This window comes from Phoenix dactylifera, chromosome 10, assembly GCF_051530095.1.
Source record: "Phoenix dactylifera cultivar Ajwa chromosome 10, Ajwa_hap1_PhDact_Kaust_v1.1, whole genome shotgun sequence".
In the NCBI taxonomy this organism is placed as follows: domain Eukaryota; kingdom Viridiplantae; phylum Streptophyta; class Magnoliopsida; order Arecales; family Arecaceae; genus Phoenix; species Phoenix dactylifera.
This window is the reverse complement of record NC_143199.1, coordinates 18,782,845-18,805,477: the sequence shown is the minus strand read 5'-3', so window position 1 is coordinate 18,805,477 and position 22,633 is coordinate 18,782,845. Positions and strand designations below refer to the sequence as shown.

The following is a 22,633-nucleotide window of genomic DNA, read 5'->3' as shown; positions in this document are numbered from 1 at the left end:
CGTCCAGAGGAAGTCTTTCGGGCGTTTCAACACCTTGAAGAAAGGTTGGCAGCGTTCGGCCGACTTTGCCACAAATCGTCCGAGCGCGGCGACCCTCCCAGCGAGCTCCTGAACCTCCTTCACTTTGGTCGGAGGGGACATATCTTGGATGGCCTTGATTTTGTCAGGGTTGGCTTCGATCCCCCGCTGGTTGACAATGAAACCGAGGAACCTCCCGGCCGAAGCGCCAAAGGCGCACTTCGCTGGGTTCAGCTTCATGCGAAACTTCCACAGGGTGGCAAAAGTCTCCTCCAGATCCGCGATGTGCTGGTCTGCATGGCAGCTCTTCACCAGCATATCGTCCACGTACACCTCCATGTTCCGGCCGATTTGCTCTTTGAAGATTTTGTTGACGAGGCGCTGGTAAGTGGCGCCAGCATTCTTCAGACCGAAGGGCATTACCTTGTAACAGTACAGCCCCCGGTCTGTTATAAAGGCAGTTTTCTCCTCGTCCTGTGGAGCCATCATTATCTGGTTGTAGCCGGAGTAGGCATCCATGAAAGACAGCAGCTGATATCCGGAAGTCGCGTCGACCAGTTGGTCTATCCGCGGAAGCGGAAAGCTATCCTTGGGGCATGCCTTGTTCAGGTCGGTGTAGTCGACGCACATCCTCCACTTTCCGCTCGCCTTCCGGACAAGTACGACATTTGCCAGCTATTCGGGGTAGCTGACCTCCCTTATGAATCCTGCCTCCAAGAGCTTGTCTACCTCCTGGTCGACCACTCGGATCCGATCCGGGGCACAGTGTCTCTTCTTCTGCTTTACTGGTCGGTGGGTTGGGTCGACGTTGAGGGCGTGAGAAATGACCTCCGGGTCGATCCCAGGTACATCGGCCGCCGACCAGGCAAATACATCGGCGTTGGCTCGGAGGAATTCCACCAACCGAGCCCGAGCTCCCGGGTCGAGATTGGTGCCGACCCGGACCGTCCGGTCCGGGCGACCTTCCTCGAGGGGAACTTCGACCACACCTTCGGCCGGCTCCCCGTGCCGCAAGGCCACCTCGTCTCTGGCGTCGAGGGACTCGACGCTTAAGGCTTCTACGGGCTTCTTCCCTTTGAGAGTTGCTAGGAAACATTGCCTTGCGGTCGGTTGGTCACCTCGGACCTCTCCAATCCCGGCCGCCGTGGGGAACCGCATGAGCAAGTGGTACGTTGAGACCACCGCGCGAAGGGCGTTCAGTCCGGGTCGTCCGAGGATAGCGTTGTAGGCCGAGGGAACACGGACGACCAAGAACCCGAGCCGCACCGTGGCTTCTGCGGGTGCAACGCCCGCAGTCACAGGCAGCTCAACGACACCTTCGGTCGAGACAGCGTCTCCAGTGAATCCTATGAGGGGGGTGGATGTTTTGTGCAACAATTGTCTGGACAAGCTCATCTTTTGGAAGGCCTCGTAAAACAAAATATCAGCTGAGCTTCCACTATCCACAAGAACACGCCTTACATCATAGTTTGCCATAGTGAGGGAGATCACCATGGCGTCGTCGTGGGGGGTCTGAACCCCCTTTACATCTTCATCACAAAAAGTGATTACATTACCGACCCTCTGCCTCTTTGCGACGGCTGCCCTTGATGCTTCAGTCGAGCCCCCCGCGTTCCTCTCGGGCCGGGGGCAGCCCCCAGTGATAGTATGGATCACGCCCGCGACGGGTCGATTCTGCTCCCGAGGCTCCGGAGGGGCCGGGTCGGCCGGACGCGAGTCTGCGGGGGGACGTCGGTCGTTTACATATCGACCAAGACGCCCTCGGCGGATGAGAGCCTCGATCTCGTCCCGAAGCTGGAAGCAGTCTTCGGTGTCGTGGCCGTGGTCCCGGTGGTACTCACAGTACGCCCGAGAGGGCCTCCTCCCAGGGATCTTCTTCATCTGTCTCGGGACCGGGAGGTCCTCCCGCCCCTTGATTTCCATGAGGATCTGGGCCCGGGAAGTCAGGAGAGGAGTGTACCGGTTGAAACGTCGGGGCGGAGAACGAGGGCGTAGGGCGCCGTGGTTCCTCGCCGGCGACAGGCTTCTGCGCCGACGCTGAGGCATCGGGCTCCTCCCCTGGCGTGCCTCTTTTCGCCTTTTCTTCCCGAGCTTTGGAGGGATCTCGACGGCCTCCTTGCTCCGGTGGGCGGCCGCCTCCTCGGCGTCCGCATACTGGTTCGCCCGGGACAACAGCTCCGGGAAGCTCCGCGGCAGGCGTTTGTCCAGGGAGAAGGTGAGTCTGCCCTTTCGGAAGCCACGCTTCAGGGCTGAAAGAGCCACCTCCTGGCTCAGGTTCCGGACTTCCAACGTAGCCTTGTTGAAGCGGGTAAGATAATCCCGCAAGCTTTCTTCCTCGTTTTGCCGGACATCAAAGAGGGAGTCGGAGACCAGTCGCCGCCGGCTACTGACGGCGAAATGGGTGATGAAGAGGCGGGTAAACTGATCGAAGGTCTGGATCGAGTTAGCCTCCAAGCCGGCGAACCACGCCCTTGCCGGGCCACGAAGGGTCGCCGGGAAAGCCTTGCAGAGGAGAGGACCTGATGCTCCGTGGAGGAGCATAAGGGTCCTGAAACCTCGACGTGATCCCGCGGGTCCGCCGCCCCGTCATAGGGCTCGATCGCCGGCATTTTAAACCCCGGCGGATTCGGGGTCCGCAGGATCCTCGAGGCAAGCGCCGGTTGGGAGCAGATCTCCAAGTCGGCGAAGGAATCTTTAGAGTGGCCCTTCAGGACCTGGAGTTGTCGGTGGAGATCGTCCACCCGCCGGTCCAGGGAGCGCGACCGATGGGTGGGAGACAAGGAGCACCAAGAGGGGGACCGACTGGAGCGCGGGTTCCTTGAGGACTGGGGGGTCTGGGAACGCGCCCGGGCCCGCCTCTCGTACCCCGCGCAGCTCCGATGGGACGGTCCCGGCAGAATGGACCGTGCTCGAGAATCTTCCTCGCGCCGGCGCTCCTCCCCATGGGAGAGGAAGGAGCGCGGGTTAAGGAGGACAGGTGAGCGCTCAGGAAGCAGCGGCTCCTGGGCCCGCTGCGGCGCCCGAGACATCACACCCTGCAGGTTCTGCACCGCCTCCGCGAGGGTGCGAACCTGCTGGGCTAACTGGTCGAACTGAGCGGCTTCGACCATCTGAATGGGGGGTGGAACGGTGGAGTGTTGCTGAGAATGTGTTGGAGACGCAGCGGCCTCCCGGCCGGAGGCGCGAGAGGCCCCGCGACCGGAGGCATTGGAAGCTCCACGACCACCTCGCCATGCCATTACGATCGCCCTAAGATTCGGCCCTCCTTCTAGCGCCAACTGTTGCTGGTGGTCCAAACCGAGAACGATTGGCACAACGGTGTGAACGGGATTCCGTCTGAGTTGCCTTGGTTGGTGTTGATTGTGCTCCACCTTCCACCGGGAAACCTGCAAGCAAGCCTCGCACCACCACTGGGGTAGTGGGGGCCCTCCGACGATCAAGTCAGAGGAGATTGGAGGAGAAGGAGAGATAATTGCAGGTAGTAGGAGAATGCTCTGGAAGTTCTTGCTTACCTCCCCTCTTCTCCCCCCTGCAGCATATATACCAGGCTGGGGGGTCCTTCGGGGGGATTGGTCATCGTGTGGCACGATGGAGTTGCCACTGACATGGCCGTTATAGGGCGTCGTGGGGCAGCGCTGGGTACGGCCGTGACAGGGCGTAGTGGAGCTCCGCCTTGTACGGCTGTTACAGGAGATCGTGGAGCAGCGCCGGATACGACCGTTGCAGGGACAGAGGGTCGTGGCGTGCTTCAGGAGAACAGCCTGTCGTTGTCGAGAGGTTGCCGACTCGGGATCGGATTGCTGGATCAAGGGGCAGCCGACTCGGGGTCGGGCTGCGAAGCCGAAGATATCCGACTCGGGGTCGAATTGCTGGATCAAGGGGCAGCCGACTCGGGGTCGGGCTGCGAAGCCGAAGATATCCGACTCGGGGTCGGGTTACTGGATCAAGGGGCAGCTGTAGTCTTCTTGGGCGCGCGTGTCGGTCACGTGGGGCATGGTGGCTGAGTTCCCCCGTAACAATTTGTATGTAAATACATTTGAGAATACAATAAGTAAAGCAAAAACAATACATGTCAAAACAAAACATAAAAAGCAGCTATGGTCTCCTTGAGGATGTAGCTCCTCCTCTCGAGGATGTGGCTCCTCCTCTCGAGGATGTGGCTCCTCCTCTCAATCTGCTCTGCTCCATGAGGAGGGTGACTGCATCTGTAACATGCCCGAGCTGAGTGATAATGGACGAAGTAGCTCTGCTATGTGTAGTGGAGAGCTCAGTCACCGACGTCTGAAGTGCGTCCAGCTTGTCGATGAGCACATTCGACAAGCGCTCGGCCCCCTCGGTAGTGGTGTGCATGTCACGTCCTATGTCATCCCGCATCTGTCGAGTGGTGCTCGTGACCTCACTCATGCTATGGAACTGGGCCTGGAGCAAAGTCCTCATGTTGTAGATCTCTTCCCGCACATGAGCCGTCATGTCAGTCACGGCCGTCAGGGAAGGGACCAACGCTGAAGATGGAGCGGGAGAGGGAGCAGGCACTGAACCTCGGAGCTCCCGAAGCAGATCATCCCGCAGATCTCGGACTATCTCCTGCCGCAGCTCTCGGAGCTGCTCAGGAGCGATGCGGACCTCCATGGGTGGTGGAGCCGAGGAGGAGGGTCCGGCGGAGGTGGTAGGAGCAGAAGTGGATGGAAAGTCCGGTAAGTCAGGATAGTCAGAATCTGGCTCAGGACTAGGGGAGTGTCTGGTGGTCTGTGTGGTGATGGAGGACTTCCTAACCCATGTCCCCTCTATCTTCCGAAACCCCATCCTGTGTAGGGTCCCCGGACGCATGCGATCAGTCCATCGCAATGCGCGGAAGGGTTCCCCCTCAGGGATAGGAATCTCGTACTCCCTAAACAACAGAGTGAATACCATACCATAGGGTAGGATGAGCCTAGGTCTGTCTAGTGGCTCACACAGGTATCGATAAATGAGTTTGGGGAAGTTGATTGGGGTGTCCTGAAGCATGTAGAACATGAGAGCTAGGTCTCTCTCAGATACAAAATCAAATCTTCCGGTCTTAGGGAAGATGGACCTAGACAATATACTCAGGAGGATCTGCACCTCAATCGGAAGTGAGCTAGCGAATACCTCGTCTAAGGGTGACTGGGGTGGATGCCCTAGAATGGCCGTAAGGGCCTCAACCCTGTCCTCGGGGTGTGTGGGAGCCACCCCTACTTGTGGAAGGTGGAGGATGTGGGCAATAAGATCCTCCGTAATGAACAGAGGGACACCGGCTACCGTGCCCTCGATACCCCCATCTCCCCGATGGACGGTACCGTAAAACTCTCTAACTAATCCAAGGTAAGTTGGGAGATCTAATGTGAGAAAATACTCTAAGCCCTGGACACGCAATCTCTCACCTATGGTGAAACCCTCCCGGGAGAGATAGTCGAAATCGACATATCTCCCGGTGGTGACGGCCTTCCCGGCGCACGGCCTCGCGGGAACCGCCCTCGGCGGGGAATGAGCCGGAGGTTGTTGCCTCGCGGGATCGTGCCGAGCCTTGGAGCGCCTCTCGGGACCGGCCTCGGGTCGGGACCTCTTCTGGACTACGGTTTTACGCGGCATAATGACCTAGATTGGGAGGAAAACCCTAAGGGACGGTGAAAGGTTGACGGAAAAGGCTTGGGGACGACCGGGGACGACCTAGGAGTCGGCTCTAGGGCTTGTGAACAGTGGCGGCGGAGAATAGAAGTGTTTTCGAAACGACAAAGTTAGGGTTAAAAAGTCGGATCCCGACTGCGAGTCGACTCCACTGAGTCGCGAGTCGACTCGACCTCGAGTCGACTCCAGAATATGCGCGAGTCGACTCCCCCTCTGCTGCCATCAATCTCGAGTCGACTCCCGCAAATGCGCGAGTCGACTCCCCCTCAGGAGCCGACTCTGAAACTTACTCGAGTCGTCTCTAACTTTGGCACGCACCTAAAAATCATGTTATGTTCGTGCCGAATGAGGGAAAATCACTAAATTATGATCTGATTTGATGATCATTGAAAAGAAACTCTATTTTAACCACAATCTAATCATCAAAATCAACGAATCTAGTGGAAACTACCACTAGGATGGATCAATCACTCCTAATCCCCTCCTAAGCACACTAAACCTCTCTTCACTTAGGGGTTTTGTAAAAATGTCTGCTAATTGATCATCAGTACAAATAAATTGTAGTGTCACATCACCATTCAGTACATGATCTCTTATGAAGTGATGTCTTATCTCAATGTGTTTAGTTCTTGAATGCTGAATTGGATTTTTAGTTAGATTAATGGCACTTGTATTATCACAGTTAATAGGTATTTTATCTTGTTTAATGCCATAATCTTCTAATTGTTGTTTGATCCACAAGATTTGAGCACAACAACTCCCGGCTGCAACATATTCAGCTTCAGCAGTAGATAATGCAACCGAGTTTTGTTTCTTGCTAAACCATGAGATTAGGTTTTCTCCTAGAAATTGACAAGACCCGCTGGTACTTTTTCTATCAAGCTTACATCCAGCGAAGTCTGAATCTGTGTATCCTATTAGGTTTAGGCAGATTCTTTAGAGTACCATAACCCTATGTTCTTTGTTCCTATTAGGTATTTAAAGATTCTCTTTACTGCAATTAGATGTGATTCCTTAGGATTAGCCTGATATCTAGCACACATGCAAACACTAAACATAATATCAGGTCTACTTGCAGTAAGATACAATAAAGATCCTATCATACCTCTATACAGTTTCTGATCTACAGATTTACCTGATTCATCTCGGTCTAATTTGCATGATGAGCTCATGGGGGTGCTGATTGATTTGTTTCCCTCCATATCAAACTTCTTGAGCATCTCCTTGATGTATTTGGCTTGATTGATGAAGATGCCTCCTTCAGACTGTTTGATTTGAAGCTCGAGGAAGTAGTTCAGCTCTCCCATCATGCTCATCTCAAATTCACTCTGCATCAAATCAGCAAATTCTTCACAGAGGCGATTGTTAGTAGCACCGAAAATGATATCATCAACATAAATCTATACTAGTAGCATATCTTGGTTTTTCTTTTTCAGAAATAGTGTTGTATCTACATTACCCCTAGAGAACTCATGTTCTAGTAGGAATTTGCTAAGCCTCTCATACCATGCTCTAGGTGCTTGTTTCAAACCATAAAGTGCTTTGTTCAATTTATAAACATGATTAGGGTATTGATGATTTTCAAAACCAGGAGGTTGTTCTACATATACCTCCTCATTAATATACCCATTTAAAAATGCACTTTTTACATCCATTTGAAATAACTTGAAGTCCTTAGAGCATGCAAATGCTAATAATAATCTAATAGCCTCAAGTCTAGCTACGGGAGCAAAGGTTTCATCAAAATCTATACCTTCTTCTTGATTATAACCCTTTGCTACTAGTCTAGCCTTATTCCTTATTACAATTCCATTTTCATCTAGTTTATTTTTATAAATCCATTTTGTACCTATAATTGGATATTCAGAAGGTCTCTCAACTAGATTCCATACTTTGTTTCTAGTAAATTGGTTTAATTCTTCTTGCATTGCATTTATCCAATTTATATCATTTTCGGCTTCTTCTATGTGTTTGGGCTCAAAGTGTGAGACAAAAGCTAGATGGTTATTTAAATTTCTAAGGGATGCTCTAGTCCTAACCGGTTGAGATGGATCATCTAGAATTAGTTCCTTAGGATGCCCGTGAGCATACCTCGAAGCTTTAGTTAGCCCATGATCCACAATAGCCTCTTGGCTTGATGATGCATCTTTAATCAATTTTTGATTGTCATCTTGTAATGTCATCTCATTTATCTTTTCTTCAAGAATTTCAGCATCATCATCAAAATTACCTTTCTTACTAGAGGAAAAATCACTAGAATCATCAAACACAACATGTATGGATTCTTCTATAACTAGGGTTCTTTTATTAAAGACTCTATAGGCTTTACTAGTTGTGGAGTAACCTAAGAATATGCCCTCATCAGATTTAGAGTCAAATTTACCTAGATTATCTTTCCCATTATTATGAACAAAACACCTACATCCAAAAACATGAAAGTAATTAACTTTTGGTTTTCTGTTTTTCCAAAGTTCATAAGGTGTTTTCTTTATAATGGGTCTTAATAAAACTCTATTTAATATATGATAAGAAGTATTAATGGCTTCTCCCCAAAAGTACTTAGGGAGGTTACTTTCACATAACATAGTTCTAGCCATTTCCTCTAGAGTTCTATTTTTCCTTTCCACAACTCCATTTTGTTGTGGTGTCCTAGGTGCAGAAAAATTATGGGTTATCCCCTTTCTACTACAAAACTCATCAAATGACTGATTTTCGAATTCGGTACCATGGTCACTTCTGTGGAGTGATCGATTAAAACCCCGTTTGATTTTGATGAGCTCAAAGCATTTGAGTATATCTTGTGATTACTAATGAATTCAATTGAGTGTTTCAATGAAAATCCTGTCCAAGTGTCTCTAGACTTGGTTCATAACATTTTGGATAAGTTAAGAAGTCTGCATGAACCAATGTCTGAGATACGAGTCGACTCCCGAGTTTCACGAGTCGACTCCAAGCGTATCAAGGTCACTGGCACGAGCTCGAGTCGACTCCTGATCAGTACGAGTCGACTCCGACTGAAAACAGATAGAAGGACAGAAGAGCAGTTTTTCAGGTCTGAGATTCGAGTCGACTCCAGTGGAATGCGAGTCGACTCCCAGCGGTACACACAGAAAAAGTCAGAGAGCGTTTTATGGACTCTGAGATTCGAGTCGACTCCCGCAGTACGCGAGTCGACTCCGAGACTGTGCGACCATCGACAGACAGAAGACCATGTTACTGCCTCTGAGATTCGAGTCGACTCCCAGACAGCTCGAGTCGACTCCAAGACAAGCTTCACGTCAAAAGGCAGAAGACCAACTTTCGGAAACTGAGAGCCGAGTCGACTCCAAGGAAGTTCGAGCCGACTCCAAGACTGGATGAGCCAAAAGACAGAGAATCGGGAGTTCGGGCTCTGAGATTCGAGTCGACTCCCAGGACAGTTGAGTCGACTCGAGTGGACAAAATTCAAATTTGGATCCACGGACTACAGAGGATGAGCCGACTCCAAAACTGCCAGGTCAGCGCCAGAAGTTGGCGAGTCGACTCCGGGTCAAGACGAGTCGACTCCCAGTCAAGACAGCAACTTTAATTCAAACTGGGAACAGTTGCCGAGTCGACTCCGGAAAAGCTCGAGTCGACTCCTGCTACAGCCGAGTCGACTCCTGATCGCGCGAGTCGACTCCAACCCACCAACGGTCACATTGTCAGGCTGCGCAGAGTGTGCAGAACGGCCAGAAAAAGCAGAGTAACGGCTAGTTTCCGTGGGGGTTGACTTAAATAGCCACAGAAGACTGTAGCAAGGTAGAGAACACATATTCCACTCCTAGCATTCAAGTCTTCAAGCTCTCTAAGTGCTCTTCAACGAGAAAAAGGGAAGATCTGCATTTACTGCTCCACCAACATCTTCCCAGCATTCAAAGCTTCCTCCTCCTGCTTTCAAGTCGATCACTCTTTCAAGAGGAGACCGGAGTTCCAGAAGCCACACCTCTTCACCATCTTAAAAGCGTTTGAGGGCTTCTAACTCCTTTACGATTATATTGTTTTAAATCTGCTTTTTGAGAAGCTATTTTCTGTTTTCTTCTATCTCGTGTATTTACTTGATTCAATCGGGGGATTGAATCAAGGGGATTAAGGTTGGTTGGTGAGCCGGTTTAAAACCAACGAGTGTAAGGGTTTGATTGTGAGCCCGGAAAAACAATCGGGGTTGGTTCTAGTCGGTGAGCCTGGAAAAACCGACCGAGTTCGTTGTGAGCTCGTAAAACAACAAGTTCGGTTGTGAGCTTGCAAAACAACCGGCTGTAATCCAAGGGGGTTATAGTGAAATTCCCAAGTGAGACTTGGGGAGTGGACGTAGGAGCAAGGGTTAGCTCCGAACCACTATAAAACTTTGTGTTTGTAGTGCATTGTCTCTCATCTTCTTCCCCACACATTACTCACAGCACTTAGCTTTAATTAAATAACTGGCTATAGTATTTCGTTAATCATCCACAAAGTTTTAATTAGCTAAGTTAATTTAAAAACCCAATTCACCCCCCCCTCTTGGGTTGTCTATCTGGGCAACAAGTGGTATCAGAGCCAAAAACTCTTCCACTCAAGAGTTAAAAGATCAAAATGACAACCCCATTTGGATCTTCTCACATTGAGGGTCAGTCCACCCAAAGACCTCCTTTCTTCAATGGATCCGACTACTCATACTGGAAGGCTAGGATGAGAATATTCATCCAAGCCCAAGACTATGAGATGTGGACCATTGTAGTGAATGGCCCATACATCCCATCCACATATGTAGAGGGTGTTAAGGTACCCAAACTAGAAACGGATTGGGATGAACATGACATGAGGAAGGCACAACTAAACTCTAAAGCAATGAATGTGTTTTATTGTGCCTTAGACCGTAATGAATTCAATAGAGTTTCAACTTGTAATTCTGCAAAAGAAATTTGGGACAGACTTGAAGTGACCCATGAGGGCACGAATCAAGTCAAGGAATCCAAAATAAACATCTTGGTTCATAAATATGAACTATTTAAAATGGATTCAAATGAAACAATCACAAGCATGTTCACTAGGTTTACTGATATTGTCAATGGCCTAAAAAGCCTTGGCAAGAACTATACTAACAGTGAACTTGTCAGGAAAATCCTTCGGTGTCTACCAAGGTTGTGGGAAGCCAAGGTGACGGCGATCCAAGAAGCTAAAGACTTGAACAAGCTTCAACTTGAAGAGCTCCTTGGATCCCTGATGACGCATGAGCTTACCATGAAACAACACAACGAGGAAGAGTCCTCCCATAAGAAAAAGGTAATAGCTTTAAAATCTACTTCTTCTAACAAGGACCTGTCTTGCAGCAGCAGCAGTGAAGAGGAAGAAGATGAGGAAGATGGTGGTGAGGCACTTCTTGTGCGCAAGTTCAAGAAGTTTATCAACCACAAGAAGACGTATCATCAAAGGAGAGGTCCCTCAAATTCCTACCGCAGAGACAAAGGTAAGGAAAGGGAAAATGAGGGGATTGGGTGTTACGAGTGCAAGAAGCCAGGACACATAAGAGCAGAGTGCCCCTTATTGAAGAAGGGGAGTAAGTACAAGAAGAAGAAGGCACTTGTCACCACCCTATCGGACTCCGACGCATCATCTTCATCATCGGATGAAGAACAAGAAGAGAAGGCCAATTTCTGTTTCATGGCCAACGAAAATGAGGTAATTTCCGATACGCATTTTGATTTTATATTTGATGAACTTTATGATGCGTTCAATGAATTAATGATTGAGTATAAGAATATAAATGTTAAAAACAGAGAACTAAAAGTAACTAACCAAAGTAATATTCATAAGCATGATTCATTAATTAAGGATAAAGATAATCTCACCAAAGAAAATCTAGAACTTAAGACAAGCAACCAACTCCTAATTAAGAAGACTAACACCTTAACGAAAGATATTGAGAAACTAACAAAGGAATTTTCAGATCTCAAAAACCATAAACAAGTCTTAAACAAGGATCTAACTAAAGAGCTAAATGATCTAAAAATCGAAAATCAGACATTAACTAAAGAACTAAACAAATACAAACCCTTAGTTGAAAAATTCACATATAGTTCTGAAAAGTTAAACATGATACTTAATAATCAACGAGCCGTATTTAATAAAGCGGGTTTAGGGTATAAACCAAGGAATAAGCAAAAACTTCTTAGTAACTTCTTTGTTAAAGCTGGGGAAACTAAAATTAAGAAAATAACTTGCTTTTGTTGTGGAATAGTAGGATATAAAGCAAATGCATGTAATTTTAGGAAAAGGAAAACTAAAAGAAAAAATAAAAGGGTATGGGTTCCAAAAGGAACCAACTTGACTAACCATGAAGGACCCAAGAAAACTTGGGTACCTAAGATGACATGATTTGCTTGTGTAGGAGTGTCTTGCAGCCAAGGTCAACAAAAACTGCTGGTATTTGGATAGTGGCTGTTCAAGGCACATGATGGGTGATAAAGATCAATTTTTCACCCTTGAAGCTAAGAAGGGAGGTGCTGTGACTTTTGGAGACAACAACCAAGGTCACATCATTGGTATTGGTAAAGTTCAAATCACACCTTCTACCTTTATAGATAATGTTAGATATGTTGATGGTCTTAAGCATAACTTGTTAAGCATTAGTCAATTATGTGATAAAGGATATGATGTTATGTTTAAACCATCACTATGTATTATAACAAATCCTAATGATAATAGTTTAGTTTTTAAAGGGATGAGACGTGGAAATGTATATGTGGTAGATCTAGAAGACCTTACAAAACATAACCAATATTTAGTTGTTAATGAAACTAAAGAAAATGATGCTAGTTGGTTATGGCACCGTAAGTTAGGTCATGCAAGCATGGACACAATAACTAAACTAGTTAAAAGAGACTCCGTGATAGGTTTGCCAAAATTAAAATTTGAAAAGAACAAAATATGTGAAGCATGTCAATTTGGCAAACAATCTAGAAACTCTTTTAAATCCATAAAATGTGTCTCTACTTCTAGGCCTCTAGAATTACTACACATGGACCTATTTGGTCCAACTAGAACAACAAGCCTAGGTGGAAATAAATATGGTCTAGTTATAATAGATGATTACTCTAGGTACACATGGATCATGTTTCTAGCGCATAAGGATCAAGCATTTTCTATGTTTAAGAAGTTCCATAAGGAAGTAACAAATGCTAGAGAGTCCTCAGTTATAGCTATTAGAAGTGACCATGGTACCGAATTCGAAAATCAATTATTTGATGAATTTTGTAGTAAAAAGGGGATAACCCATAATTTCTCAGCACCAAGGACACCACAACAAAATGGAGTTGTGGAAAGGAAAAATAGAACCCTAGAGGAAATGGCTAGAACGATGTTATGTGAAAGTAACCTCCCTAAGTACTTTTGGGGAGAAGCCATTAATACTTCTTGCCATGTATTAAATAGAGTTCTATTAAGACCCATCATAAAGAAAACACCATATGAACTGTGCAAAAACAGAAAACCAAAGGTTAACTATTTTCATGTTTTCGGATGTAGGTGTTTTGTACATAATAATGGGAAAGATAATCTAGGGAAATTTGATCCAAAATCTGATGAAGGAATATTCCTAGGTTATTCTACAACTAGTAAAGCCTATAGAATCTTTAATAAAAGAACCCTAGTTATAGAAGAATCTATACATGTTGTTTTTGATGACTCTAGTGACATCTCATCTAGTAAGAAGGTTAATTTTGATGATGATATTGAAATACTTGAAGAAAAGATAGATGAGATGGGATTACAAGATGATAATCAAAAGTTGATTGAAGGAGAATCATCAAACCAAGAGCCTATAGTGGATCATGGGCTGATTAAAGCTTGGAGGTATGCTCATGGGCATCCTAAGGAACTAATTCTAGATGATCCATCCCAACCCGTTAGGACTAGAGCATCCCTTAGAAATTTGAATAACCATCTAGCTTTTGTTTCACACTTTGAGCCCAAACACATAGAAGAAGCCGAAAATGATGTAAATTGGATAAATGCAATGCAAGAAGAACTAAACCAATTTACTAGAAACAAAGTGTGGGATCTAGTAGAGAGACCTTCTGAATATCCAATTATAGGTACAAAATGGATATATAAAAATAAGCTAGATGAAAATGGAATTGTTATAAGGAATAAGGCTAGACTAGTAGCAAAGGGTTATAATCAAGAAGAAGGTATAGACTTTGATGAAACCTTTGCTCCCGTAGCTAGACTTGAGGCTATTAGACTATTATTAGCATATGCATGCTCTAAGGACTTCAAGCTATATCAAATGGATGTAAAAAGTGCTTTTCTAAATGGGTTTATTAATGAGGAGGTATATGTGGAACAACCTCCTGGTTTTGAAAATCATCAATACCCCAATCATGTGTATAAACTGAACAAAGCACTTTATGGTCTAAAACAAGCACCTAGAGCATGGTATGAGAGACTTAGTAAATTCCTATTAGAACATGAATTCTCTAGGGGAAATGTAGATACAACATTATTTCTGAAAAAGAAAAATAAGGATATGTTATTAGTACAGATTTATGTTGATGATATCATTTTCGGTGCTACTAACAATCGCCTCTGCGAGGAATTTGCTGATTTGATGCAGAGTGAGTTTGAGATGAGCATGATGGGAGAGCTGAACTACTTCCTCGGGCTTCAAATCAAACAATCTGAAGGAGGCATCTTCATCAATCAAGCCAAATATATCAAGGAGATGCTCAAGAAGTTCGATATGGAGGGAAACAAGTCAATCAGCACCCCCATGAGCTCATCATGTAAGTTAGACCAAGATGAATCAGGTAAATCTGTAGATCAAAAACTTTATAGAGGTATGATAGGTTCTTTACTGTATCTTACTGCAAGTAGGCCTGATATTATGTTTAGTGTGTGCATGTGTGCTAGATATCAGGCTAATCCTAAAGAATCACACCTAGCTGCAGTTAAGAGAATCTTTAAATACTTAATAGGAACTAAGAACATAGGGCTGTGGTACTCTAAAGAATCTAGCCTAAACTTAATAGGGTACACAGATTCAGACTTCGCTGGATGTAAGCTTGATAGAAAAAGTACCAGCGGGTCTTGTCAATTTCTAGGAGAAAACCTAATCTCATGGTTTAGCAAGAAACAAAACTCGGTTGCATTATCCACTGCAGAAGCTGAATATGTTGCAGCCGGGAGTTGTTGTGCTCAAATCTTGTGGATTAAACAACAATTAGAAGATTATGGCATTAAACAAGATAAAATCCCCATTAATTGTGATAATACAAGTGCCATAAACCTAACTAAAAATCCAATTCAACACTCAAGAACTAAACACATTGAGATAAGACATCACTTCATAAGAGATCATGTATTGAATGGTGATGTGACTCTCCAATTTGTTTGTACTGATAATCAATTAGCAGATATTTTCACAAAACCCCTAAGTGAAGAGAGGTTCAGTATACTTAGGAGGGGATTAGGAGTGATTGACCCATCCTAGTGGGAGTTTCCACTAGATTAATTGATTTTGATGGTTAAAATGAGGTTAAAATAGAGTTTCTATTCAATGATCATCAAATCAGATCCCAACTAGGTGATTTTCCCTCATTTGGCACGGTTATAGCATGATTTTTAAGTGCGTGCCAAGGTTAGAGACGACTCGAGTAAGTTTCAGAGCCGGCTCCTAAGGGGGAGTCGACTCGCGCATTTGGGGGAGTCGACTCGCAAAGTTGGCAGCTGAGGGGGAGTCGACTCGCACATTGTCGGGAGTCGACTCGAAGTCTACAGGCGCATAAGGAGAGTCGACTCGAGGTCGAGTCGACTCGCGACTCAAGGGAGTCGACTCGCAGTCGGGATCCGACTTTTTAACCCTAGGTTTGTCGTTTCGCAAATACTTTTTCTCAAGCCGCCACTGTTCACAAAGCCCTAGAGCCGACTCCTAGGTCATCCTCGATCGTCTCCAAGCCCTTTTTCCCGTCGATTCTTCGCCGGACATTGAGTTTCCGTCCGTTCCTAGGTCTTTTCAGGTCAGTCCCGAGCTTCCTCTATCGATCCTTCTTCGTTCTCTAGGTTTTCATCTCGTTTAGGTCAAGATGCCTCGCAAGGGAGTTGTTAGAAAGAGGTCCCGTCCCGTGGCCGGTCCCGAGCGGCGCTCCAAGGCGCGGCACGATCCCGCGAGGCAACCTCCTCCGGATCGTTCCCCGCCTAGGGTGGTTCTTGTTAGGCCGTTGGCCAGGAAGGCCGTCACCTCCGGGAGGTATGTCACTTTCGACTATCTCTCCCGGGAAGGATTCACCATAGGGGATAGGCTTAGAGCCCAGGGTCTAGAGTACTTCCTCACCTTGGACCTTCCCACCTATCCTGGCCTAGTTCAAGAGTTCTACAGTACCGTCCATCGGGGAGATGGAGGTATTGAGGGCACGGTATTAGGTGTCCCATTGCGTGTCACAGAGGACCTCATTGCCCATATCCTCCACCTTCCATTAGTAGGGGTGGCTCCTGCACATCCTGAGGATAGATTTGAGGCCCTTACGATCGTCTTAGGGCATCCACCTCAGTCTCCCTTTGATGAGGTATCTGCTAGCTCACTTCCTATTGAAGTGAGAATCCTTTTGAGCATTTTGTCTAGGTCCATCTTCCCTAAGACAGGGAGATTTGATTTTGTGAATGAGAGGGACCTAGCTATTATGTCTTACATTCTTCAGGACACCCCGGTCAACTTCCCCAAGCTCATTTATAGGTATATGTGTGAGCCCCTGGATAGACCTAGGCTCTCCCTCCCATACGGAATGTTATTCACTCTTCTCTTTAGGCAGTACGAAATTTTCATTCCTGAGAAGGAACCATCTCGTGCCTTGCGATGGACTGATCGCTTGGGTACGGGGACCATGCACAGGATGGGATTTCGGAAGAGAGAAGGGATCTGGGTTAGGAAGTCCACTCTCACCGCTCAGACCACCAGACCATCACCCAGTCCTGAGCCAGATTCTGACTACCCAGAGTCCCCAGACCATCCAGACCTTCCATCCACTCCTCCTGCTCCTACCACCTCTGCCGGACCTTCCTCCTCAGCTCCACCATCTATGGAGGTCCGTATTGATCCAGAGCAGCTCCGGGAGCTGCGGCAGGAGATCGTCCGAGATTTGAGGGACGAGCTACTCCGGGAGCTCCGAGGTTCCGTGCCAGCTCCCACTCCTGCACCCACTCCATCCTCAGCACTGGTCCCATCCTTGACAGCCGTGACAGACATGACGACTGAGGTGCGGCAGGAGATCTACAACATTAGGACCCTGGTGCAGGCCCAGTTCCACAGCATGAGCGAGGTCACGAGCACCACGAGGAGGATGCGGGATGACATCCGCCGTGACATGCACACCACCACCGAGGGGGCCGAGCGCTTGTCGAATGTGCTCATCGACAAGCTGGACGCACTTCAGACCTCGGTGACTGGGCTTCAGACGTCGGTGACTGAGCTCTCCACTACACATAGCAGAGCCACCACGTCTATTATCACGCAGCTGGGCCATGTTACAGAGGCAGTCGCCCTCCTCATGGAGCAGAGCCGATTGAGAGGAGGAGTCACATCCTCGAGAGGAGGAGCTACATCCTCCAGAGGAGGAGATGTATCCTCGAGAGGGGGAGCTACATCCTCCAGAGGAGGAGATGTATCCTCAAGAGGGGGAGGCACATCCTCGAGGAGGTCATAGATGATTTTGAGTTGTGTTTTGTCTTCTTTTGTATTGTTCTTGCTTTACCTATTGTATGCTCAAATGTATTCACCTTCATATCAATACAATGAGTAGACATCTTATCTTCATTTCTGTGCCATTTGATGATTGACTGTGCCATTTGTGCCATTGATTGTGTGTGATTACCTCCTTTTTGGTATGATGACAAAAAGGGGGAGAAATGTGTAAAATATGTAAAAGGGGAGAAATATTAAAAAGAAATAAATAAAACGATAAACTCTTAAAAACACACATAAATTTGTTCTAAGTGGATTCGGTACCTCGAGGCTCATTATCTCTCTTTTGGGGCTCCTAATGGAGTAATCTCCAGAATCTATTCAAGGGATATTCGGAGATTAGCTGAATCCTACTCAAGAACAAATTGACAGATTTTCACTCTAAAAAAAACAAAATTTTTAGTTCAAAAATTTCAAAGCATTAAAAGGAAATTCAGAAAATCAAAACATAGTTGAATGCATATGTTGAGGGGGAGAATCTGAATTTTAATCAAGCTAAATCATTAATGTCATATAAGCCAAACAATTGAGTGCAGAATATGAAGGCTTATATAATTCCAAATGAAAGGGGGAACTTTAACTCCGAAATTTAATGTTTCACTCCTTTCAAACTTGGATAAATTAAATTATCAAGACATTTGAATTCATTTATGGAGTTTAATTCATTATTTACTGAGCAACTCATTTTACATATACTCAAAGTTTTGTCATCATCAAAAAGGGGGAGATTGTGGAGTGATCGATTAAAACTCCGTTTGATTTTGATGAGCTCAAAGCATTTGAGTATATCTTGTGATTACTAATGAATTCAATTGAGTGTTTCAGTGAAAATCCTGTCCAAGTGTCTCTAGACTTGGTTCATAACATTTTGGATAAGTTAAGAAGTCTGCATGAACCAATGTCTGAGATACGAGTCGACTCCCGAGTTTCACGAGTCGACTCCAAGCGTATCAAGGTCACTGGCACGAGCTCGAGTCGACTCCTGATCAGTACGAGTCGACTCCGACTGAAAACAGACAGAAGGACAGAAGAGCAGTTTTTCAGGTCTGAGATTCGAGTCGACTCCAGTGGAATGCGAGTCGACTCCCAGCGGTACACATAGAAAAAGTCAGAGAGCATTTTATGGACTCTGAGATTCGAGTCGACTCCCGCAGTACGCGAGTCGACTCCGAGACTGTGCGACCATCGACAGACAGAAGACCATGTTACTGCCTCTGAGATTCGAGTCGACTCCCAGACAGCTCGAGTCGACTCCAAGACAAGCTTCACGTCAAAAGGCAGAAGACCAACTTTCGGAAACTGAGAGCCGAGTCGACTCCAAGACTGGATGAGCCAAAAGACAGAGAATCGGGAGTTCGGGCTCTGAGATTCGAGTCGACTCCCAGGACAGTCGAGTCGACTCGAGTGGACAAAATTCAAATTTGGATCCACGGACTACAGAGGATGAGCCGACTCCAAAATTGCCAGGTCAGCGCCAGAAGTTGGCGAGTCGACTCCGGGTCAAGACGAGTCGACTCCCAGTCAAGACAGCAACTTTAATTCAAATTGGGAACAGTTGCCGAGTCGACTCCGGAAAAGCTCGAGTCGACTCCTGCTACAGCCGAGTCGACTCCTGATCGCGCGAGTCGACTCCAACCCACCAACGGTCACATTGTCAGGCTGCGCAGAGTGTGCAGAACGGCCAGAAAAAGCAGAGTAACGGCTAGTTTCCGTGGGGGTTGACTTAAATAGCCACAGAAGACTATAGCAAGGTAGAGAACACATATTCCACTCCTAGCATTCAAGTCTTCAAGCTCTCTAAGTGCTCTTCAACGAGAAAAAGGGAAGATCTGCATTTACTGCTCCACCAACATCTTCCCAGCATTCAAAGCTTCCTCCTCCTGCTTTCAAGTCGATCACTCTTTCAAGAGGAGACCGGAGTTCCAGAAGCCACACCTCTTCACCATCTTAAAAGCGTTTGAGGGCTTCTAACTCCTTTACGATTATATTGTTTTAAATCTGCTTTTTGAGAAGCTATTTTCTGTTTTCTTCTATCTCGTGTATTTACTTGATTCAATCGGGAGATTGAATCAAGGGGATTAAGGTTGGTTGGTGAGCCGGTTTAAAACCAACGAGTGTAAGGGTTTGATTGTGAGCCCGAGAAAACAATCGGGGTTGGTTCTAGTCGGTGAGCCTGGAAAAACCGACCGAGTTCGTTGTGAGCTCGTAAAACAACAAGTTCGGTTGTGAGCTTGCAAAACAACCGGCTGTAATCCAAGGGGGTTATAGTGAAATTCCCAAGTGAGACTTGGGGAGTGGACGTAGGAGCAAGGGTTAGCTCCGAACCACTATAAAACTTTGTGTTTGTAGTGCATTGTCTCTCATCTTCTTCCCCACACATTACTCACAGCACTTAGCTTTAATTAAATAACTGGCTATAGTATTTCGTTAATCATCCACAAAGTTTTAATTAGCTAAGTTAATTTAAAAACCCAATTCACCCCCCCCCCCCCTCTTGGGTTGTCTATCTGGGCAACAACTTCTAATAGCTATTACTGAGGTATCTCTAGCATTGGTTACTTCTTTATGGAATTTCTTAAAAACAGAAAATGCTTGATCCTTATGTGCTAGGAACATGACCCATGTGTACCTAGAATAATCATCTACAATAACTAGACCATATTTATTTCCACCTAGGCTTGTTGTTCTAGTTGGTCCGAATAGGTCCATGTGTAATAATTCTAGAGGTCTAGAGGTAGAGACACATTTTATGGATTTAAATGAGTTTCTAGATTGTTTGCCAAATTGACATGCTTCACATATTTTATTCTTTTCAAATTTTAATTTTGGCAAACCTATCACGGAATCTCTTTTAACTAGTTTAGTTATTGTGTCCATGCTTGCATGACCTAACTTACGGTGCCATAACCAACTAGCATCATTATCCTTAGTTTCATTAACAACTAAACATTGGTTATATTTGGCAAGATCTTCAAGGTCTACAACATACACATTCCCACGTCTAATTTCTTTAAAAACTAAACTATTGTCATTTGGGTTTGTTATAATGCATAGTGATGGTTTAAACATAACATCATACCCTTTATCACATAATTGACTAATGCTTAATAGGTTATGCTTAAGACCATCAACATATCTAACATTATCAATAAAAGTAGAAGGGGTAATTTGAACTTTACCAATACCAATGATGTGACCTTGGTTGTTGTCTCCAAAAGTCACAGCACCTCCCTTCTTAGCTTCAAGGGTGAAAAATTGATCCTTGTCACCCGTCATGTGTCTTGAGCAGCCACTATCCAAGTACCAGCAATTTTTGTTGACCTTGGCTGCAAGACACTCCTACACAAGCAGATCATATAATCTTAGGTACCCAAGTTTTCTTGGGTCCTTCATGGTTAGTCATATTGGTTCCTTTTGGAACCCATACCCTTTTAATTTTTCTTTTAGTTTTTCCCTTCCTATAGTCACATACATTTGCCTTATGTCCTACAGTTCCACAACAAAAGCAGATTACTTTCTTAGTTTTGCTTTCTCCAGCTTTAACAAAGAAGTTACTAAGAAGTTTTTGTTTATTTTTTGGTTTATACCCTAAACCCGCTCTATTAAATACTGCTCGTTGACTATTTAGTATCATGTTCAATTTTTCAGAACTATATGTAAACTTTTCTACCAAAGGTTTGTACTTTTCAAGTTCTTTAGTTAGAGTTTGTTTTTCGATTTTTAGAATGTTTAAATCTTTTATGAGATTCTCGTTTAAGTTTTGTTTATTGTTTTTAAGTTCTGAAATTTCCTTAGTTAATTTTTCATTATCTTTACTCAAGGTATTAGTCTTTTGAGTTAAGAGTTGATTGCTTGTCTTAAGTTCTAAATTTTCTTTGATAAGAACATCTTTATCCTTAACTAATGAATCATACTTACGGATATAAGTTTGGTTAGTTACTTTTAGTTCTTTGTTTTTAGCATTTATAGCCTTATATTCAATCATTAGTTCATTAAAAGCATCATAAAGCTCATCAAAAGTAAAATCTAAAGGCGATTCGGACGTTACCTCATTTTCATTGGCCATGAAGCAGAAATTGGCCTTTTCCTCTTGTTCCTCATCCGATGAAGAGGATGATGAGTCGGAGTCGGATAGTGTTGTGACAAGAGCCTTCTTCTTCTTGTACTTGCTCCCCTTCTTCAGTAAAGGGCACTCAGCTCTTATGTGACCCGGCTTCTTGCACTCGTAACACCCAATCTCCTCATTTTCCCTTTTCTTACCTTTGTCCTTGCGGTAGGAATTTGAGGGGCCTCTCCTTTGATGATAGGACTTCTTGTGGTTGATGAATTTTCTGAATTTGCGCACAAGAAGAGCCTCACCATCATCTCCCTCAAGCTCTTCTTCTTCACTACTGCTGCTGCAAGACAAGTCTTTATTAGATGATGTAGATTTAAGAGCTATTACCTTTTTCTTATGGGAGGACTCTTCTTCGCTGTGCTGCTTCATTGTGAGCTCGTGAGTCATTAGGGATCCAAGGAGCTCTTCAAGTGGAAGCTTGTTCAAGTCTTTAGCTTCTTGGATTGCCTCACCTTGGCTTCCCATGACCTTGGTAGACAGCGAAGAATTTTCCTGACAAGCTCACTGTTAGTATAGTTCTTGCCAAGGCTTTTTAGGCCATTGACAATGTCAGTAAACCTAGTGAACATGCATGTGATTGTTTCATTAGAATCTATTTTAAATAATTCATACTTATGAACCAATATATTTATTTTGGATTCTTTGACTTGATTCGTGCCCTCATGGGTCACTGCAAGTCTGTCCCAAATCTCTTTCGCAGAATTGCAAGTAGAGACCCTATTGAATTCATTTCTATCTAAGGCACAATAAAGCACATTCATAGCTTTAGAATTTAGTTGTGCCTTTCTCATGTCATGTTCATCCCAATCCTTTTCTAGTTTGGGTACCGCGACACCCTCTACATATATGGATGGGATGTATGGCCCATTTACTACAATGGTCCACATCTCATAGTCTTGGGCTTGGATGAATATTCTCATCCTAGCCTTCCAATATGAGTAGTCGGATCCATTAAAGAATGGGGGTCTTTGGGTGGACTGACCCTCAATGTGGGAAGATCCAAATGGGATTGTCATTTCGATCTTTTACTCTTGGGTGGAAGAGTTTAGGCTCTGATACCACTTGTTGCCCAGATAGACAACCCAAGAGGGGGGGGTGAATTGGGTTTTAAAATAATTTAGCTA

General features: G+C 45.4%; 1 long non-coding RNA gene across 1 annotated transcript; it reads right to left on the bottom strand.

The window, feature by feature from the left end:
• Positions 1-20,559: 20,559 nt before the first annotated feature.
• LOC149752711 (uncharacterized) lies at positions 20,560-21,503 on the bottom strand. The gene is made up of 2 exons (XR_016396634.1): positions 21,441-21,503; positions 20,560-20,731 (listed from the first exon to the last, which is right to left on the bottom strand). It is a non-coding gene; the product is annotated as an uncharacterized LOC149752711 (long non-coding RNA).
• Positions 21,504-22,633: the final 1,130 nt, after the last annotated feature.